The sequence below is a fragment of the Rattus norvegicus genome, chromosome 17 (genome assembly GCF_021556685.1).
Source record: "Rattus norvegicus strain SHRSP/BbbUtx chromosome 17, alternate assembly SHRSP_T2T, whole genome shotgun sequence".
NCBI classification, from domain to species: Eukaryota; Metazoa; Chordata; class Mammalia; order Rodentia; family Muridae; genus Rattus; species Rattus norvegicus.
The window spans coordinates 62453812-62463987 of record NC_141550.1 but is presented as its reverse complement, the minus strand read 5'-3'; the positions used below and the strand labels follow the sequence as shown (position 1 = coordinate 62463987).

Here is a 10176-nt window from a genome sequence, read left to right as displayed (position 1 = left end):
ACCAGAAAAGCAAGATCTAGTTTCAAAATCATATTTGATCATGATGCTGGAGGACTTCAAGAAAGACATGAAGAACTCCCTTAGAGAACAAGTAGAAGCCTACAGAGAGAAATCGCAAAAATCCCTGAAAGAATTCCAGGAAAACACAATCAAACAGTTGAAGGAATTAAAAATGGAAATAGAAGCAATCAAGAAAGAACACATGGAAACAACCCTGGATATAGAAAACCAAAAGAAGAGACAAGCAGCTGTAGATACAAGCTTCACCAACAGAATACAAGAGATGGAAGAGAGAATCTCAGGAGCAGAAGATTCCATAGAAATCATTGACTCAACTGTCAAAGATAATGTAAAGCAGAAAAAGCTACTGGTCCAAAACATACAGGAAATCCAGGACTCAATGAGAAGATCAAACCTAAGGATAATAGGTATAGAAGAGAGTGAAGACTCCCAGCTCAAAGGACCAGTAAATATCTTCAACAAAATCATAGAAGAAAACTTCCCTAACCTAAAAAAAGAGATACCCATAGACATACAAGAAGCCTACAGAACTCCAAATAGATTGGACCAGAAAAGAAACACCTCCTGTCACATAATTGTTAAAACACCAAACGCACAAAATAAAGAAAGAATATTAAAAGCAGTAAGGGAAAAAGGTCAAGTAACATATAAAGGGAGACCTATCAGAATCACACCAGACTTCTCGCCAGAAACTATGAAGGCCAGAAGATCCTGGACTGATGTCATACAGACCCTAAGAGAACACAAATGCCAGCCCAGGTTACTGGATCCAGCAAAACTCTCAATTAACATTGATGGAGAAACCAAGATATTCCATGACAAAACCAAATTTACACAATATCTTTCTACAAATCCAGCACTACAAAGGATAATAAATGGTAAAGCCCAACATAAGGAGGCAAGCTATACCCTAGAAGAAGCAAGAAACTAATCATCTTGGCAACAAAACAAAGAGAATGAAAGCACACAAACATAACCTCACATCCAAATATGAATATAAAGGGAAACAATAATCACTATTCCTTAATATCTCTCAATATCAATGGCCTCAACTCCCCAATAAAAAGACATAGATTAACAAACTGGATACGCAACGAGGACCCTGCATTCTGCTGCCTACAGGAAACACACCTCAGAGACAAAGACAGACACTACCTCAGAGTGAAAGGCTGGAAAACAACTTTCCAAGCAAATGGTCAGAAGAAGCAAGCTGGAGTAGCCATTCTAATATCAAATAAAATCAATTTCCAACTAAAAGTCATCAAAAAAGATAAGGAAGGACACTTCATATTCATCAAAGGAAAAATCCACCAAGATGAACTCTCAATCCTAAATATCTATGCCCCAAACACAAGGGCACCTACATATGTAAAAGAAACCTTACTAAAGGTCAAAACACACATTGCCCCTCACACAATAATAGTGGGAGATTTCAACACCCCACTCTCATCAATGGACAGATCATGGAAACAGAAATTAAACAGTGATGTCGACAGACTAAGAGAAGTCATGAGCCAAATGGACTTAACGGATATTTATAGAACATTCTATCCTAAAGCAAAAGGATATACTTTCTTCTCAGCTCCTCATGGTACTTTCTCCAAAATTGACCATATAATTGGCCAAAAAACGGGCCTCAACAGGTACAGAGAGATAGAAATAATCCTATGCGTGCTATCGGACCACCACGGCCTAAAACTGGTCTTCAATAACAATAAGGGAAGAATGCCCACATATACGTGGAAATTGAACAATGCTCTACTCAATGATAACCTGGTCAAGGAAGAAAGAAAGAAAGAAATTAAAAACTTTTTAGAATTTAATGAAAATGAAGGCACAACATACCCAAACTTATGGGACACAATGAAAGCTGTGCTAAGAGGAAAACTCATAGCGCTGAGTGCCTGCAGAAAGAAACAGGAAAGAGCATATGTCCGCAGCTTGACAGCACACCTAAAAGCTCTAGAACAAAAAGAAGCAAATACACCCAGGATGAGTAGAAGGCAGGAAATAATCAAACTCAGAGCTGAAATCAACCAAGTAGAAACAAAAAGGACCATAGAAAGAATCAACAGAACCAAGGGTTGGTTCTTTGAGAAAATCAACAAGATAGATAAACCATTAGCCAGACTAACGAGAGGACACAGAGAGTGCATCCAAATTAACAAAATCAGAAATGAAAATGGAGACATAACTACAGATTCAGAGGAAATTCAAAAAATCATCAGATCTTACTATAAAAACCTATATTCAACAAAATTTGAAAATCTTCAGGAAATGGACAATTTCCTAGACAGATACCAGGTATCGAAGTTAAATCAGGAACAGATAAACCAGTTAAACAACCCCATAACTCCTAAGGAAATAGAAGCAGTCATTAAAGGTCTCCCAACCAAAAACAGCCCAGGTCCAGACGGGTTTAGTGCAGAATTCTATCAAACCTTCATAGAAGACCTCATACCAATATTATCCAAACTATTCCACAAAATTGAAACAGATGGATCACTACCGAACACCTTCTACGAAGCCACAATTACTCTTATACCTAAACCACACAAAGACACAACAAAGAAAGAGGACTTCAGACCAATTTCCCTTATGAATATCGACGCAAAAATACTCAATAAAATTCTGGCAAACCGAATTCAAGAGCACATCAAAACAATCATCCACCATGATCAAGTAGGCTTCATCCCAGGCATGCAGGGATGGTTTAATATACGGAAAACCATCAACGTGATCCAGTATATAAACAAACTGAAAGAACAGAACCACATGATCATTTCATTAGATGCTGAGAAAGCATTTGACAAAATTCAACACCCCTTCATGATAAAAGTCCTGGAAAGAATAGGAATTCAAGGCCCATACCTAAACATAGTAAAAGCCATATACAGCAAACCAGTTGCTAACATTAAATTAAATGGAGAGAAACTTGAAGCAATCCCACTAAAATCAGGGACTAGACCTAGACAAGGCTGTCCACTCTCTCCCTACTTATTCAATATAGTTCTTGAAGTTCTAGCCAGAGCAATCAGACAACAAAAGGAGATCAAGGGGATACAGATCGGAAAAGAAGAGGTCAAAATATCACTATTTGCAGATGATATGATAGTATATTTAAGTGATCCCAAAAGTTCCACCACAGAACTACTAAAGCTGATAAACAACTTCAGCAAAGTGGCTGGGTATAAAATTAACTCAAATAAATCAGTTGCCTTCCTCTATACAAAAGAGAAACAAGCCGAGAAAGAAATTAGTGAAACGACAACCTTCATAATAGACCCAAATAATATAAAGTACCTCGGTGTGACTTTAACCAAGCAAGTAAAAGATCTGTACAATAAGAACTTCAAGACACTGAGGAAAGAAATTGAAGAAGACCTCAGAAGTTGTAAAAATCTCCCATGCTCATGGATTGGCAGGATTGATATAGTAAAAATGGCCATTTTACCAAAAGCAATCTACAGATTCAATGCAATCCCCATCAAAATACCAATCCAATTCTTCAAAGAGTTAGACAGAACAATTTGCAAATTCATCTGGAATAACAAAAAACCCAGGATATATCCTCAACAATAAAAGGACTTCAGGGGGAATCACTATCCCTGAACTCAAGCAGTATTACAGAGCAATAGTGATAAAAACTGCATGGTATTGGTACAGAGACAGACAGATAGACCAATGGAATAGAATTGAAGACCCAGAAATGAACCCACACACATATGGTCACTTGATTTTTGACAAAGGAGCCAAAACCGTCCAATGGAAAAAAGATAGCATTTTCAGCAAATGGTGCTGGTTCAACTGGAGGTCAACATGTAGAAGAATGCAGATCGATCCATGCCTATCACCCTGTACAAAGCTTAAGTCCAAGTGGATCAAGGGCCTCCACATCAAACCAGACACACTCAAACTAATAGAAGAAAAACTAGGGAAGCATCTGGAACACATGGGCACTGGAAAAAATTTCCTTAACAAAACACCAATGGCTTACGCTCTAAGATCAAGAATCGACAAATGGGATCTCATAAAACTGCAAAGCTTCTGTAAGGCAAAGGACACTGTGGTTAGGACAAAATGGCAACCAACAGATTGTGAAAAGATCTTTACCAATCCTACAACAGATAGAGGCCTTATATCCAAAATATACAAAGAACTCAAGAAGTTAGACTGCAGGGAAACAAATAACCCTATTAAAAAATGGGGTTCAGAGCTAAACAAAGAATTCACAGCTGAGGAATGCCGAATGGCTGAGAAACACCTAAAGAAATGTTCAACATCTTTAGTCATAAGGGAAATGCAAATCAAAACAACCCTGAGATTTCACCTCACACCAGTGAGAATGGCTAAGTTCAAAAACTCAGGGGACAGCAGATGCTGGCGAGGATGTGGAGAAAGAGGAACACTCCTCCATTGTTGGTGGGATTGCAGACTGGTAAAACCATTCTGGAAATCAGTCTGGAGGTTCCTCAGAAAATTGGACATTGAACTGCCTGAGGATCCAGCTATACCTCTCTTGGGCATATACCCAAAAGATGCCTCAACATATAAAAGAGGCACGTGCTCCACTATGTTCATCGCAGCCTTATTTATAATAGCCAGAAACTGGAAAGAACCCAGATGCCCTTCAACAGAGGAATGGATACAGAAAATGTGGTACATCTACACAATGGAATATTACTCAGCTTTCAAAAACAACGGCTTTTGAAATTCGTAGGCAAATGGTTGGAACTGGAAAATATCATCCTGAATGAGGTAACCCAATCACAGAAAGACATACATGGTATGCACTCATTGATAAGTGGCTATTAGCCCAAATGCTTGAATTACCCTAGATCCTTAGAACAAACGAAACTCAAGAGGGATGATCAAAATGTGAATGCTTCACTCCTTCTTTAAATGAGGAAAAAGAATACCCTTGGCAGGGAAGGGTGAGGCAAAGATTAAAACAGAGACTGAAGGAACACCCATTCAGAACCTGCCCCACATGTGGCCCATACATATACAGCCACCCAATTAGACAAGATGGATGAAGCAAAGAAGTGCAGACCGACAAGAGCCGGATGTAGATCGCTCCTGAGAGACACAGCCAGAATACAGCAAATACAGAGGCGAATGCCAGCAGCAAACCACGGAACTGAGAATAGGACCCCCGTTGAAGGAATCAGAGAAAGAACTGGAAGAGCTTGAAGGGGCTCGAGACCCCTTATGTACAACAATGCCAAGCAACCAGAGCTTCCAGGGACTAAGCCACTACCTTAAGACTATACATGGACTGACCCTGGACTCTGACCTCATAGGTAGCAATGAATATCCTAGTAAGAGCACCAGTGGAAGGGGAAGCCCTGAGTCTTGCTAAGACTGAACCCCCAGTGAACTAGACTGTGGGTGGAGGGCGGCAATGGGGGGAGGGTTGGGAGGGGAACACCCATAAGGAAGGGGAGGGGGGAGGGGGATGTTTGCCCGGAAACCGGGAAAGGTAATAACACTCGAAATGTATATAAGAAATACTCAAGTTAATAAAAAAAAAAAACAAAAAAACAAAAAAAAAAAACAATGACTTCATGAAATTCATGGGCAAATGGAATGAACTAGAAAATATCATCCTGAGTGAGGTTGCTCAATCACAGAAAAACACACTTGGTATCCATTCATGGATAAGTGGATATTAGCCAAAAAGCTCAAATTACCCAAGGTGCAATCTACAGACCACAGGAAGCTCAAGAAGAAGGATGACCAAAATGCAGATGTTCCCACCCCACATGTGGCCCATATATATACAGCCACCAAAAATAGATAAGATTGATGAAGCTAAAAAATGCATAGGGAAATGGACTGGATATAGATCTCTCTTGAGAGACACATCCAGAGCATGTCCAATACAGAGGTCAATGCTAGCAGCAAACCACCGAACTGAGAATAGGACTCCCTTGGGGGGAATTAGAGGAAGTATTGAAAGAGTTGAAGGAGCCTGAAACCCCATAAAAACAACAATGCCAACCAACCAGAGCTTCCATGGACTAAACCACTACCGAAAGATTATACATGGACTGACCCAGAGCTCCAACTGCACATGAAGCAGAGAATAGCCTTGTTGGGGCACCAGTGGAAGGGAAAGCCCTTGGTCTTGCCAAGGTTGGACCCCCAGTGCAGGGGAATGTGGGGGAGGGCAATAAGGGGGATGTTTAGGGGGAACACCTATATGGGGAGGGAGAGGGGTGGGGATGGGGGCTTATGGGCAGGAAACCGGGAAGGGGAATAACCTTTGAAATGTAAGTAAACAAATATATAATAAAAATTTAAAATAAAAAAAGCTGAAAGGTTTTGCAACCCTATTAGAACAACAGTACCAAACAACCAGAGCTCCCAGAGTATAAACCACCACCCAAAGAGTAAACATGGACAGACCCATGGCTCCATCTACATATGTAGCAGAGGATGGCCTTGTTGGGTATCAGGGGGAGGAGAAGTCCTTGGTCTTGCCAAGGCTTGGTGCCCCAATGTAGAGGAATGTCGGAGCAGGGAGGAGAGAAGGGGTGAGTGGGTAGGCGGGGAACACCCTCGTAGAAAATGGGTAGGAGGGTGGGATAGGAAGTTTATGGATGGGAAACTGGAAAAAGTGAAAAATTTGAAATGTAAATTTAAAATATCCAATGAAAATTATTTTAAAGAAAAAAGAAATCTCAGAATAATGAAGTATACACACAATTCTACTCCTGGAGACAGAAGGAACCAGGAAGAACCAGAAGGCTGCTGCACATATGTGGACTCCAAGTGCCCTACCCCTACAACATGCTAATCAACTTATTACAGTGGCCAAAACCTCATCTGAATAGAACTTTTGGAAACCCAAGAAGAAAGTATGGAACTATAAAAACAATGGATGTTACAGAGCAGAGTTATTGTTTAACTTACTAGGAAAACATTCTTTCAAATATAAAATAGTCTATATTGTAGCATGCAAAGATTAACTTAAAATAATCATGTTCAAATTAGAGCTGACACTTTAAAAGGAAATAGGGAGCACAGAGCTCCTCCTCCACCACCTCTGCTGCTGCCACCACCACCGAAGCTCAAAGAGTGAGGGAGACAACTATTCAGATCTCTTAAAACTTAAGAATCTGTGTCCATTAATGAATATTATTAAGACAATAACATTCCTCCCCTACACAGTGAGGAAAATCATTTATACCTCATGAGAAATTTGTATCTAAAATAGACTTGGAATTCCTATAACTGAAGAAGAACAGAAATTCAACACCCCAGTTTAGAAAATGCCAAAAGAACAGGTTCATTTCCCTCTTAAGATATGTCTAATAGCTCATTGAACGCGGAGCCAGCTCTCGGGGGTCTCTGTGTGGTCTCATCATCAGCACAGCTGGGCCTACACGCAAGCAACCATGTCTAAGGGGCCTGCAGTTGGCATTGATCTTGGCACCACCTACTCCTGTGTGGGTGTCTTCCAGCATGGAAAGGTGGAAATAATTGCCAATGACCAGGGTAACCGCACCATGCCGAGCTATGTTGCTTTCACCGACACAGAACAATTAATTGGGGATGCGGCCAAGAACCAGGTTGCAATGAACCCCACCAACATAGTTTTTGATGCCAAACGTCTGATCGGACGTAGGTTCGATGATGCTGTTATTCAATCTGACATGAAGCACTGGCCCTTCATGGTGGTGAACGATGCAGGTAGGCCCAAGGTCCAAGTCGAATACAAAGGGGAGACAAAAAGTTTCTATCCTGAGGAAGTGTCTTCAATGGTTCTAACAAAAATGAAGGAAATTGCAGAAGCTTACCTTGGAAAGACTGTTACCAATGCTGTGGTCACCGTGCCAGCTTACTTCAATGACTCTCAGCGATAGGCAACAAAAGATGCTGGAACTGTTGCTGGCCTCAACGTACTTCGAATTATCAATGAGCCAACTGCTGCTGCTATTGCCTATGGCTTAGATAAGAAGGTCGGGGCTGAAAGGAATGTGCTCATTTTTGACTTGGGAGGTGGCACTTTTGATGTGTCAATCCTCACTATCGAGGATGGAATTTTTGAAGTCAAATCAACAGCTGGAGACACCCACTTGGGCGGAGAAGACTTTGACAACCGAATGGTCAACCATTTCACTGCTGAGTTTAAGTGAAAGCACAAGAAGGACATCAGTGAGAACAAGAGAGCTGTCAGGTGTCTCCGCACTGCCTGTGAGCGGGCCAAGCACACCTTCTCCTCCAGCACCCAGGCCAGTATTGAGATTGATTCTCTCTATGAGGGAATTGACTTCTACACCTCCATTACCCGTGCTCGATTTGAGGAGTTGAATGCTGACCTGTTCCGTGGCACACTGGACCCTGTAGAGAAGGCCCTTCGAGATGCCAAACTAGACAAGTCACAGATCCATGATATTGTCCTGGTGGGTGGTTCTACCAGAATCCCCAAGATCCAGAAACTTCTGCAAGACTTCTTCAATGGAAAAGAGCTGAATAAGAGCATTAACCCCAATGAAGCTGTTGCCTATGGTGCAGCTGTCCAGGCAGCCATTCTATCTGGAGACAAATCTGAGAATGTTCAGGATTTGTTGCTCTTGGATGTCACTCCTCTTTCCCTGGGGAATGAAACTGCTGGTGGAGTCATGACTGTCCTCATCAAGTGCAATACCACCATTCCCATCAAGTAGACACAGACATTCACCACCCACTCTGACAACCAGCCAGGTGTACTCATCCAGGTGTATGAAGGTGAAAGGGCCATGACCAAGGACAACAACCTGCTTGGGAAGTTTGAGCTCACAGGCACCCCGTGGGGTTCCTCAGATTGAGGTTACTTTTGACACTGATGCCAATGGCATCCTCAATGTTTCTGCTGTAGATAAGAGCACAGGAAAGGAGAACAAGATCACCATCACCAATGACAAGGGCCGCTTGAGTAAGGAGGATATTGAGCGCATGGTCCAAGAAGCTGAGAAGTACAAAGCTGAGGATGAGAAGCAGAGAGATAAGGTTTCCTCTAAGAACTCGCTGGAGTCTTATGCTTTCAACATGAAAGCAACTGTTGAGGATGAGAAACTTCAAGGCAAGATCAATGATGAAGACAAACAGAAGATTCTTGACAACTGCAATGAAATCATCAGCTGGCTGGATAAGAACCAGACTGCGGAGAAGGAAGAATTTGAGCATCAGCAGAAAGAACTGGAGAAGGTCTGCAACCCTATCATCACCAAGCTGTACCAGAGTGCTGGTGGCATGCCTGGAGGAATGCCTGGTGGCTTCCCTGGTGGAGGAGCTCCTCCATCTGGTGGTGCTTCTTCAGGCCCCACCATTGAAGAGGTCGATTAAGTCAAAGTAGAGGGTATAGCATTGTTCCACAGGGACCCAAAACAAGTAACATGGAATAATAAAACTATTTAAATTGGCACCAAAAAAAAGATATGTCTAATAGCTATATGAAATGTAGTTCAACAGCACTAGCCAATGGAAATGCAAATTGTCTATGCTATTGTGAATATGTCCTAAAGTAATACAATGTTGTGTTCTGCAAATATATGTGAGGCATATTAAGAACAAACCAATCAAAACTCAAAAGAAAATCTCTGACTACTCAAATTCTTATTTTATGTGCTTTTAGCTTAATCAGGAAAACTTGAAAACTGATCTCAAGAAGTAATCATTGTGGATGTGGATTTTGGGAACACTGGGTTACTGTGCCTTGCTATTAGAAATGCTGTGTGGTGTAGCTATTGGAGAGGACAGTTGGCAGCTTCTCACGAGCCTTGTCTTGGCTATACCAATTTAGCAGGAATTGGTAAAACCAAAGAATAGCACACAAACACTCAGACGCTGCACGCCCTGTTCAAACAGCATGATTCCCAAGAGCCAAAGTGAAAAAGCACCTGAATGTCTATCAAGAGAAAAAGTGAAAATACATGGTGGCCGAATTGAGCCCTAAAGGTGAATGCAGTTCTGCCACATGCCACAGGTATGTTAACTGTGAAAATGTTGCACTAAGGGAAGATAAGCCAAGAATTTATTTCAAACATGGATACCATAAGAAGCACTGATAAGAGGCAGGATCAGTAGCTCAGTATTTAAGAGCATTCTTTGCTCTTCAAGAAGACCAGCATTCAAATCTCAGCACTCACATGGCAGCTCAGAACTCTC

At 41.5% G+C, this 10176-nt stretch overlaps 1 pseudogene across 1 annotated transcript; it reads left to right on the top strand.

Moving 5' to 3' along the window:
* Positions 1-7344: 7344 nt before the first annotated feature.
* Hspa8-ps22 (heat shock protein family A (Hsp70) member 8, pseudogene 22) lies at positions 7345-9381 on the top strand (annotated as a pseudogene). Its single transcript, XR_015641303.1, has one exon. The product of XR_015641303.1 is annotated as a heat shock protein family A (Hsp70) member 8, pseudogene 22 (transcript).
* Positions 9382-10176: the final 795 nt, after the last annotated feature.